General features: G+C 39.8%; 1 non-coding gene across 1 annotated transcript; it reads left to right on the forward strand.

The window, feature by feature from the left end:
* Positions 1–11,527: 11,527 nt before the first annotated feature.
* Positions 11,528–11,638, forward strand: LOC148695769 (small nucleolar RNA R71). Its single transcript, XR_015964942.1, has one exon. It is a non-coding gene; the product is annotated as a small nucleolar RNA R71 (small nucleolar RNA).
* The last annotated feature ends 405 nt before the right edge of the window (positions 11,639–12,043 follow it).

A 12,043-nucleotide genomic window follows, 5' to 3' on the forward strand; every position in this document is an offset into this window, starting at 1 on the left:
TTTCCTGGGTCATCCAGCGTTTGGCCAAGTATTGAGGCCTGGAATGCTCTAGCTCCGATGCCTCCCGCTTCTATGCCTTCCGCTCCGATGCCTTCCACTTCTATGCCTCCCGCTTCTATGCCTTCCGCTCCGACGCCTCGTAGTGGGGCTTCACGTAAACAACCTCTGTGAAGGCTCCATCTTTCTCCATGTTTAGTAATTTTTTTTTTTATTATTATTATTATTATTTTTTTTTTTAATATATATAAAATCAAACGGCATGGAATTGGTCCTTGAATGGAAGGTGATACTTGAAGTGAACCGGCATTGGTTTTAATTCAAGTGTAGGTGCCTGATTCATAAAAAACAGCAAGTTAGTATAAAATGTAATGGAATTTGGAAAAAAAAACTTACTTGTTTTGTCCGATAAGAACTCAATGACAAACACCACTCCTTTGAAAGTTTCAGGGATATTGGACTTGGCCAGATTGCAAGTGATGGTTATGACTTGTCCAATGTCATCAAATTTAACTTCTTTGGATTTTGTGGTTTCAAGAACGTCCTCTTTGATGAATTCATGACATTCCCTACTTTGCACCTTTGGAAGGGCTTCCAAGATGTCTTTTTCACTTTCTTTTTCCTTGGAATTCATGAACCTGCAAGGAATAGGGATATTTGTTGGAATGGGGTTAGAACTAATTGGAACAACCTTACTTGAATTAGATGGCGTAGGAGCAATAAGTGCTTCTGACAAAGGTGCTTCAAATCCTCCCTTCGGATTTACAATGGTTGAACTAGGGAGTTTGCCTTGGTCGCAAAATTGTCCTACGAACTCCGCTATCTGCCCAATTTGCTTTTCCAAGTGGTCCAACCTTTTGTCTTCTTGTCGAGCCTCATTGTCTTGATTTTGTGAGCCCTGCATCAAACAAATTAATTCGTTAAGCTTTTGATTATAATCTATTGACGAACTTAAATTTGGTTGGGCATATTGAATATGAGGTTGTGGTGGGTGTATAGGTCTTGAATAGAACTCCTCATATGGCTGCCAATATCCTTCTTCTTGAACATGTTGAGGTTCCCACCACATAGAGTTTGAATGATCACTCCAATCTGAACTGTAAGTATTGGAAAACCCGTTATTCCTTGATTGAAGATCAAATATATCAACACTTTGCATTTGAGACCTTTCCATGAGCTGTGACAAAAGAGAAGCATTATCAAGTGCCATGTTGTTCTTCTCTAGTATTTGAATTCAACAAACAAAACAAAAATCAAAAACTAAAACTAAAATACATAACAGAAACAAACAATCCAAGAGATTAGCAAATTTGCTAATCCCCGGCAACGGCGCCAAAATTTGATGCGAGAATTATACGCACACAAATTAAACCCTCTTTTTGACAATTGTAGTATAAGTATAAGTAGGGATCGTTCTGGACCGGGGATTAGGAGGGATTGCAAATCACTTGGAAACTGACTCAAAAACGTAAAATAAAGTTAAAAACGTTCACAAAGACTTAAAGGACTCAAAACAAGTTCAAAAGACTCAAAACTGCCTAAAAACACTAACTAGGCAGTTTCTAACCTTAAACCCAATGTTGGACGAATTTAAGATTATGGTTTGATTCAAACGTAAAAACACAATATAAAACACTATACTAGACTCAAAGAATGCAAAACTAAACTTTAAAACACTAAAACAAACCAAAAGACTCAAACATCACCCAAAACACTCAAAACAGCCTTAAAATCACTTTCTGGGCAGTTTTGAGCACTTTGGTGAATTTGGACGAATTTTGGGAAATAAATTGAATCAAAACACTTTAAAACATAAACTAAACAAAGTCTAAACACTAAAGAACAAGAAAGTAAAGGGGGGTTTTAAATTGACGAGAATTGAAATAACGAAACAAGTTAATAAACTAGACAGAATGTAAAGATGAATTTGATGGAATTGAATGGATGGGAACCTAGCTAAGGGGTTCATCTCCATACATGTTATACTTGCATAATAAAATGATTTCCAATTGCATTTCAATAAACTATGATACTCAACACCCCAAGTTAATCGTGATGCACTAATTAACCTTCAAATCTTCCTAACGTTATAGAATTGGATGATGCATGCGACAATTCAAAACATTCCCCACAAGTCCTCAACATGAATGCATAGAAGAGGTACAAGCAAGAATCATTACGCTCTATGAAAATTATAAGTGTTGACGAGGCATTCGTTACTATGATTGCATGAAATTTATGCCAAGAATTTGTTTAACGCGATTGTTTATAAGCAACCTCCACTACTTGCGAATATAAGTTCGTAACTATTAGGTGAAACTCACTTATATTCTAGCGTCATATTCATGCATGAAAATTAAGCGCGCATTCTCAATAAACATACATAAATAAGTTATCAATCAAACGGTTAAACAAATTGAATCCACAACTTATGAAACGCAATTAGAAGTAATCAAATCAAAATGCAAGCATAAACATATATTTCGAATCCCCCCTAGCCAAGGGGGGTTTAGTTGAATTTAAACATTGGAATCAAAGAAACACCTAAACATTCCAACAACTCAAACTTGAATTGTATGAACGTTTAGGCCCTCTTATCTTCCTCTTCGTTGTAGCACAAGGTCTAAGGATAGTTTGATGGTGTGAATGGTTTGGGGAGTGGTTGGAGTGGCTGCAATGGAGGAGAAAAGTGTTTTGGTGGCTGCTGCAAGGGTGTGGAGAGGTTTTGACGAATTTCTGGAATATGGAAGAGTGAATGAGAATGAATGAGAATGAATGCTTATTTATAGGTGAAATGGGGGGAACATGACAGCTAGGAGGGAATGTGGCTGCATGTTTGAATGATTAAAGGATGCATGTGGGTTGGAAATGCATGTGCAATGAATATGTGGCTGCATGTGCAAGGGGACAATCTGAAAATGCATGTGAAAGCATGTGTTGGCTGCAATGATGAAATGGATGGGAGTGCATGTGGCTTAATTAATTAAAGGGAGTGCATGTGCAATGTTTTAAAGGATGGAATGCATGTGAATATGATGGAAATCTGATATGGTGATGGGAGATGCATGTGGCTGATTTATGCATGTGAATGCATGTGGCTGCAATGGATTAGGAATCCTTCAATTTCGTCCATTCCTTTTGCTCCAAACATAAGCTATCCATTCCAAGTCCAATTTTGCTCCAAAATGCTCCAAAATGCATCTTTTTGCTTCCTTAGCCATATGAACCTAAAAACACACGAAAATGGCTTAAACGACTAAAACAACTATGAATTAACAATATAAATGCACGAAAACAAGCTAAGTAAGTCGCCTAAATATGCTTCTATCATGGGTAAACAAAGAATAAAGGCTAAACAAAGCTCAACGGGGGTAAAACTTACAACATATACGAAATATGGGAAGTAAGGCTATTTGGCTATGATGGCAACTACACAACTTCATCTTGATATATGTTATGCAATTCAATGTCATGCTTTGAATGAAACGGATATAAGTTCTAGCATTTAGTTCTATCATGATACAATTGCATTCTAAGTAGCAACCAAGCAAGGAATAATGAGATCATGCAACAACTTTAGAAAACAAAGAATCACAGATTATAACTCTCTAAAGAAGGTAATGGCTCGAGTCTCACAGGGTTGTAGCGTTTGTTTTGAGTTCCTTCCTTCAAGCATGTTATAGAAACGAATTTTTCTTTTATGATTGCATGTGAAGTCATACATTATAACCATAACCAAGCATATACCAAGAGTAAATCAAACTTTTATTCATGTTTATAACTCTCTTTAACAGCCATGCAATTACCAACCAAATCCTCATTATTATGTTGGAAGGTACCCTAAGACACAAAAACAACTCAAAACACTCTTTTTAGGCTTTTAAAAAAATGTTTTTTCAAATTTTTATGTGATTTTCGGAGTTATAAAGCAAAACACACTAAAACAGTTTAAAAACACCTTAAAACAGCAAGGAACAACACTTGAAGTTATGGGTGATAAAATCTCACGAATTTGCATCAACACATTAGTTACCCCCCCACACTTGAATCAAACATTGTCCTCAATGTTTTAAGCATAGATTCACGCAAAACATAAGTAAACACACAAAAAGCACTTAAACATACTAAACATGGCAGAATGTAATTAACAAAGAGAAGAGTTTAGGGACGCAAATCTGGTTATGGAGTGTAAATTCCCTCTTCTCCTTGGTGATTACATTGAGGCTTTGATCTTGGTGATTCCACAGGCTTACTCTTGAACTGGTTTCCGCCCATCGTTGATTTTCCTTTGTGCTACTCTTGAACTGGGCAGCAGGATTCTTTTGGTCTCCCCCGAAGGTCTGAGCTTACTCCTTTGGTCTGTTTCTTTGTTCAATCTTTCCAATTCGTATTGAAAAGGGTTGAAGATTAACTCAGCCTTTGCGCTTGTCTCCACATGCTTCAATGTATCATTTTCACTTGCCTTACTCGCTCCCCTTTCCAGAAGTGGTCCCTTCTCTGGAAGTGTTTCAACCGTTGAAGATGACTACTCGAGAGCAACGCTAGGTAAGCAATCAGGAATAGATTCCAGGCAGTTGGCTCCAGATCGGAAGACTGACTCCAAGTGCCGGCTGATTGCTTCTTTCACTTTGCCATGCGAGTAAGAACAAGGACAAAGAAAAAGACAGGGAAAGAGCATGATATGAGATACTTTTGCTTTTGACCTTGATGATATGAGATACCTTTGCTTTTGAAGAAGCGGTGAATGAATCAGCACATGTATTTGTTGTGCTGTTTCCTCCTGGGTCATCTGTACTCCAAGCATCTGGTATCATCTTTGGGGAAAAAGAAAAAAATGAGTATTTCGAAAGGCTTTACGGCCTCAGAGGTGAGGAAGAGCTGGGCATTTTCTTCAGGTCTGCCTTGCCATAAAAGATGAAGGTCGACATATATAGAGATAATAGCAAGTGGTGGTACTGTTCTTTTACCCTTGTCGACAAACGTTTTGATCCCGCAAATCCGGCTTTTTGAAATAGTGGCGCCTCTTCGATCTTTGAAGACGCCTCTTCGATTTCTGAGCAGGCGCCCCTTCGCTTTCTGAACGACACGGAGTAGTGCGGATGCGGCTCCTTTTGACAAAGCTGCACGCGTCTTCTGAAAAGCAGAGAAAGCGTCGCCGAACTTTGCGCTTGTCGGCTAAAGATGTGTAGTTGCGATGATGGCCTCCACGTGTTTTCAGCTTTGTCAGAAATCTTTTGACAAAGTTGAACACGTTTTCTGAAAAGCAGAGGGAGCGTCGCCTAACTTACGCCGGAAAATCCGGCTCTTTGAATCGGTGGACGCGTCGCCTTGGCTTTTTATAGAGCTATCGATCACCGCCAACATACACACTCTGAAGATCTCCCATTCTTGAAAATCGTCTCCGGCCCTTTGAAAATTTACTCCATCCACCCTTTCTCTTTGAACACTTTTGAAAAAAAAAATGGCAAACTCATCGACCCTTAGCTTAGATTTGATTCTCAGCAGCGATCCGATTGCGCCCCGTCAAGGTAATGTATGGCGCCCTTCTTTTTTATCTTATAACGGTCTTCTTACAGGTGAAGACTCCGTGATGCAGGACGCCACAACAGCTACAATAGTAGCTAGGAACCTCCTCACTCCAAAAGATAGTAGGCTGCTTTCAGGACGGTCCGATGAGTTGGCCGTTCAAGAGTCCCTCGCTCTCAGCGTTCAATGTGCAGGCTCTGTGTCCAACATGGGCCAACGCCTGCTTGCTCGGTCCCGCCAAGTGGAATCGTTGATGGCAGAGGTGGAAAGTCTTAAGCAGGAGATCAAACAGCTTAAGTGCGAGAATAGAAGTTTGCATGTGCTTGCAAATAACTATTCGTCGGGCATGAAGAGAAAGCTTGATGAGCTGCAAGAATATGAGGGTCGAATTCACAGTGACCGTCAAAGGCTTGCGGCTTATCTCCAGAGGCACCTTTTTCTTGGGTCATCCAGCGTTTGGCCAAGTATTGAGGCCTGGAATGCAAGAATATGAGGGTCGAATTCACAGTGACCGTCAAAGGCTTGCGGCTTATCTCCAGAGGCACCTTTTTCTTGGGTCATCCAGCGTTTGGCCAAGTATTGAGGCCTGGAATGCTCTAGCTCCGATGCCTCCCGCTTCGATGCCTCCTGCTTCAATGCCTTCCGCTTCGACGCCTTCTGCTCCGATGCCTCCTAGTGGGGCTTCACGTAAACATCCTTTGTGAAGGCTCCATCTTTCTGCCATGTTTATTTTTTTTCTTTTTTTTTTTTTTTTTTTTTTTTAATCAAATCAAACGGCATGGAATTGATCTTTGAATGGAGGGTGATACTTGAAATGATCAGGTAATGGTTTAAATTGTAGAGTGGATGCCTGAATCATTAACAACATATTAGTATAAAAGAAAATTGAAATTTGGGGAGGTGGCTTACCTTTGTGCTCCGACATGAACTTAAAAATAAACACCCCTTCGAAAGTTATGACATGTCCCGTGTCATAAAACCCTTTTTCATAGCAACCCAATAGTTTGTCTACATAACATAGCCCTCATATACATTCGTATTAGTAAGCAAAAACACACTTACCCAAAACTAACACAACTAACACAAAAAAAAACACAAACCTTCCATCCCACACCCAAACCTAACCAAAGCATTGTCCTCGATGCTTAAAATTGTATGTAATGCAAGTAGGCAAAGAATATGGAATGGTGACAACATAAACACAAAATGAGGAAAGAACACAAACCACACTAGGTTGCCTCCTAGTAAGCGCTTTATTTAATGTCTAGGCAAGACATGGTAGCTTGTTCACGGTGTTGTAAACTCAAGAAAATCTACAACTTGATAAACTTGCTCTTCCTCCACTTTCTCCAAATATGGTTTCAATCGCTGCCCATTGACTTTAAAAGAGGTGCCATTCTTCATGTTCTCTATCTCCACCGCTCCGTGGGGAAATGTTTGCAGCACTTTAAATGGTCCCACCCACCTAGACTTCAATTTACCTGGAAAAAGTCTCAAACGTGAGTTAAACAAAAGTACTTTCATACCTTGGTGAAACTCCTTCCTTAGGATGGCCTTGTCATGATAGAGCTTAGTCCGTTCCTTGTAGATTTTGGCATTCTCATATGCCTCATTTCTAAGTTCTTCCAACTCATTAAGTTGGAGTTTCCTTGCTACTCCAGCTTCCTTGTAATCAAAGTTGAACTTCTTGATGGCCCAATATGCACGGTGTTCAATCTCCATTGGCAAATGACAAGCTTTCCCAAATACAAGGCGATAAGGACTCATGCCAATGGGGGTCTTGTATGCTGTTCTATATGCCCATAGTGCATCATTCAACCTCAATGACCAATCCTTCCTTGTAGGGCTCACGGTCTTCATCAAAATGTTCTTGATCTCCCTATTGCTAATCTCCACTTGTCCTGAGGTTTGAGGATGGTACGGGGTTGCCACTTTGTGGTTGATGTTGTACTTCTTCATCAAGGATTCAAAGGGTTTGTTGCAGAAATGGCTGCCACCATCACTAATAATAGCTCTTGGGGTTCCAAACCTACAAAAAATCACATCTTTAAGAAAATTCAAAACAACCTTATGATCATTAGTTATTGTAGCAATGGCTTCAACCCATTTGGATACATAATCTACTGCCACTAATATGTATAAGTAACCAAAAGAGGATGGAAATGGTCCCATGAAATCGATTCCCCAAACATCAAAGAGCTCTACCACCAAAATGTTGTTCAATGGCATCTCATTTCTTCGGCTAATGTTCCCCATTTTCTGGCACCTATCACACTTAGAACAAAAATCAAAAGCATCTTTGAATAAAGTAGGCCAAAAGAAACCAGATTGTAAAACCTTTAGAGATGTCTTTTTGGCACCAAAATGTCCTCCACATGGCAATGTATGGCTGAACGTTAGAATGCTTTGTTGCTCACTCTCTGGGACACACCTCCTAATGATTTGGTCAGGGCAATATTTAAACAAATATGGTTCGTCCTAAACGTAGTGCTTTACCATGGCAAGGAACTTCTTTCTTTCCTGAAAAGAAAGGTCATTTCTAATTATACCACAAACAAGATAATTAACAAAATCAGCATACCATGGTTCTTTTTCTTGAATAACAAGGAGTTGTTCATCTGGAAATGATTCATTTAGAGGCAAAGGTTGTCCAACTCCATGGTTTTCATTGAGCCGTGACAAATGGTCAGCCACAACATTATCACTTCCCTTCTTATCTCGAATTTCCAAGTCAAACTCTTGTAGTAAGAGTATCCATCTAATTAAGCGTGGCTTAGCATCCTTTTTTGTCATCAAGTACCTAAGGGCTGCATGATCAGAAAACACAATAACTTTAGATCCAACAAGATATGACCGAAACTTCTCTAAGGCAAAAACAATAGCAAGCAACTCCTTTTCAGTTGTGGAATAGTTAAGTTGAGCATCATTTAGAGTCCGGCTTGCATAGTAGATCACGTGTGGGAGCTTGTTCACCCTTTGCCCTAAAACTGCACCAATAGCATAGTCAGAGGCATCACACATTAATTCAAAAGGTAAAGACCAATCTGGTGCCATAATAATAGGGGCCGAGGTTAATTCATGTTTCAAAGTATTGAATGCATCCATACAAGCTTTATCAAAATGAAATACAACATCTTTAGCTAACAGATTGCATAATGGACGAGTGATCATTGAAAAGTTCTTAATGAAACGACGATAAAAACCCGCATGTCCCAAAAAACTTCTTACTCCCTTCACGGTTGTGGGAGCTGCCATATTGGTGATGATGTCAATTTTGGCTTTGTCCACCTCCATTCCTTGGCTAGAGATTACATGCCCCAACACAATTCCTTGTTTCACCATAAATTGGCACTTTTCCCAATTGAGAACCAAATTTGTTTCCTGACATCTTTGAAGTACTAAAGAGAGATGGTTAAGACATTCATCAAAAGAGGAACCAAACACTGAAAAGTCATCCATAAATACCTCAATGAATCTTTCTACCATGTTAGAAAAGATTGCCAACATGCATCTTTGGAATGTTGCTGGAGCATTGCAAAGTCCAAAAGGCATTCTCCTATATGCAAATATGCCAAACGGGCAAGTAAAGGTAGTTTTCTCTTGATCCTCCGGAGCAATTGCAATTTGATTGTAACCTGAGTAACCATCAAGAAAACAATAGTGTGAGTAACCTGCCAATCTCTCAAGCATTTGATCTATGAAAGGCATAGGAAAGTAATCTTTTCTAGTGCTAGAATTCAACTTCCTGTAATCGGTGCAAACACGCCAACTAGCCGTGGGCTTTGTGGGCACAAGCTCTTTGTTTTCATTCTTCATCACCGTGATTCCCACCTTCTTAGGTACCACCTGAATAGCACTCACCCATTTGCTATCAGAAATGGGATATATGATCCCCACATCTAACAACTTCAACACTTCATTCCTCACAACTTCCTTCATGTGTGGATTGAGCCTCCTTTGTGGTTCACGGGTTGACTTTACTCCCTCTTCCAAAAGAATCCTATGCATGCACATGGTAGGGCTTATTCCCTTGATATCTGCAATAGACCAACCAATAACTGATTTGAACTCTTTTAACACCCTAATTAGTTTATCTTCTTCATTTGGGGTGAGGTCAGAAGTTATGATAACTGGAAGAGTTTCAAATTCAGCTAGATATGCATACTTTAGATGTGGTGGAAGTGGTTTAAGTTCAAGTTTTGGTGCCTTAACAGTGGAAGGGGTTAAATGTGACCTCGATGGTTCTAAAGGCTCTAAAAGAGGTAAAATATTCAAAGGATACGGTGCCAATGCTTCCAAGGCAGCTACCTCTTCCATGAGTGCATCTTCTTCATCGAACTCATCTTGAGATTGACTCAAAACAGTTTATAATGGTTCATTAGATTGTGCCTGCAAGAACTTAGAAAAAACAAGCGAATCAAGCACATCAATGGCATAACAAGCAAGAGATGAAGAAGGATGTGAAAGAGACTCAAACACTTTGAATTGAACGGTCTCTCCTAGCACTGTCATAGTGAGGAGTCCATTTTGCACATCAATGATGGTCTTGGCCGTGGCCATAAACGGTCTCCCAAGCAAAATAGGCAATTCTCGGTCATGTATAGGAGCTTCTTCCATGTCCAACACTACAAAATCCGCAGGCAAGATTAGTTTATCAATTTGAACTAGAATATCCTCTACTATACCTCTTGGATATTTCACGGATCTGTCCGCAAGTTGTAATGAGATGGTGGTGGCTTTCAATTCCCCCAAACCTAGTTGAAGGTATACGGAATAAGGCATTAAGTTGATGCTAGCACCTAAGTCAAGCATCGCCTTCTCTACCTTCTTGTCTCCTATGGTGATGTTGATAGAAAAACTTCCTGGATCCTTGAGCTTTGGTGGAAGTTTTCTTTGCAACACGGCACTTACATTCTCAGACACCACTACCTTCTCATGTGGTCCATACTTCCTTTTGTAGTTGTTTAACTCTTTGAAGAACTTCCCATAAGCTGGCATGTTCCTAATGACATCAAGCAAAGGTAAGTTAACATTTACTTTACTTAGAATATCAAAAATCTCCTTAAATGACTTATCCTACTTGCTCTTGGCAAGTCTTCCAGGGAATGGTATTGGTGGAGTGTAAGGTTTCTCGGCCTTGTGAAGATTTGGTGCTTCAAACGAGGGAGTAGCATGGCTTGGTTCCTCATTTGGTTTCTCATTTTCTCCTTGAGTAACCCCTGCATTCACATGATCAGATTCATTAGTAACTTCATTGCCAACTCTATTATTGATAATCTTACCACTTTTAAGTGTAGTGATTGCTTTGGCTTGCTCTTGGTTCCTTTGGAGTATCACGGGTTGGCTTGGAAACTTTCCAACCTCTTTTTGGCTCAAGGCATATGCAGTCTGCCCCAATTGTGTCTCCATTTTGGTTAGAGCCGCCGAATGTTGTTGGAGAGTGCTATTGGTGGTTTGTTGGAATTGCAAGGTATTTTGGGCTAACAATTTAACCGTATCTTCAAGTGTAGGTTTTGGTTGGAAGTTTTGGAATTGATTGTTGTTCTTCCACGAAAGATTGGGATGATCTCTCCAACTTGGGTTATATGTATTGGAATACACATCATTCCTTGGCCTTTGATTGTAAGAATTCATAAGGTTCACTTGCTCTTGGACATACTCGGGGTAAGCCTCCCTAGATGGACATTGATGAGTAAGGTGGCTTGGTATGTTGCAAATGGCACACACTTCACTTGCTTTTGGCACCATGTTGAGCACGGATTCAAGCTTCTTTTCTAGGTTAGCTACCTGCAAAGAAAGATCATGATTAGAGCTTGTTTCATATACTCCAACTCTCTTACCCCTTATATCTTTGTGTTGAGCATTAGATCCCAACATCTCATAAATGTTATATGACTCTTGAGCATTCTTTTTCTTCAAAGCTCCACCTGCTGCATTATCAACAGTTGATTGACATGTTTGGGTTAGTCCATCATAGAAAATTTGCATTTGTAAGTGAAGAGGTAACCCATGGTGTGGACATTGCAATAAAAGGCCTTTAAAGCGCTCCCAACACTCATTGAAAGGTTCTCCATCATCTTGTTTGAAGTTGAAGATTTCTCCCCTTAATGTGGCTGTCTTTTGAGTGGAAAAGAACTTTTCCAAAAACTTCTTAGCCACGGCATCCCATGTGGTGAGTGAACCAGGTACTAGAGTCATCAACCAACCCTTGGCCCTATCTTTCAAGGTGTAAGGGAACACTCTCATCCTCAGATTTGCTTCACTTACTCCTTGTAAAGGTAAACCACTCACAACATTGTAAAATTCTTTAATATGAGCTAAAGGATCTTCATTAGGTAAGCCATAAAAAGAAGGAAACATATGGAAATGTGAAGATTTAAGATCATAGTTTCTAGCTTCTGTGGGCAGCAAGATGCATGAAGGTGAATTTGGTATGATTGGTTGAGCAAAATCCTCCAAAGCTCGAAGATCATCTTGGTTGCCCGCCATCTCTTCTTCTCTTTCCCAATTAAAGTGCTCA

This window comes from Pyrus communis, chromosome 7 (assembly GCF_041283825.1).
Source record: "Pyrus communis isolate YQ-2024b chromosome 7, ASM4128382v1, whole genome shotgun sequence".
Taxonomy (NCBI): Eukaryota; Viridiplantae; Streptophyta; class Magnoliopsida; order Rosales; family Rosaceae; genus Pyrus; species Pyrus communis.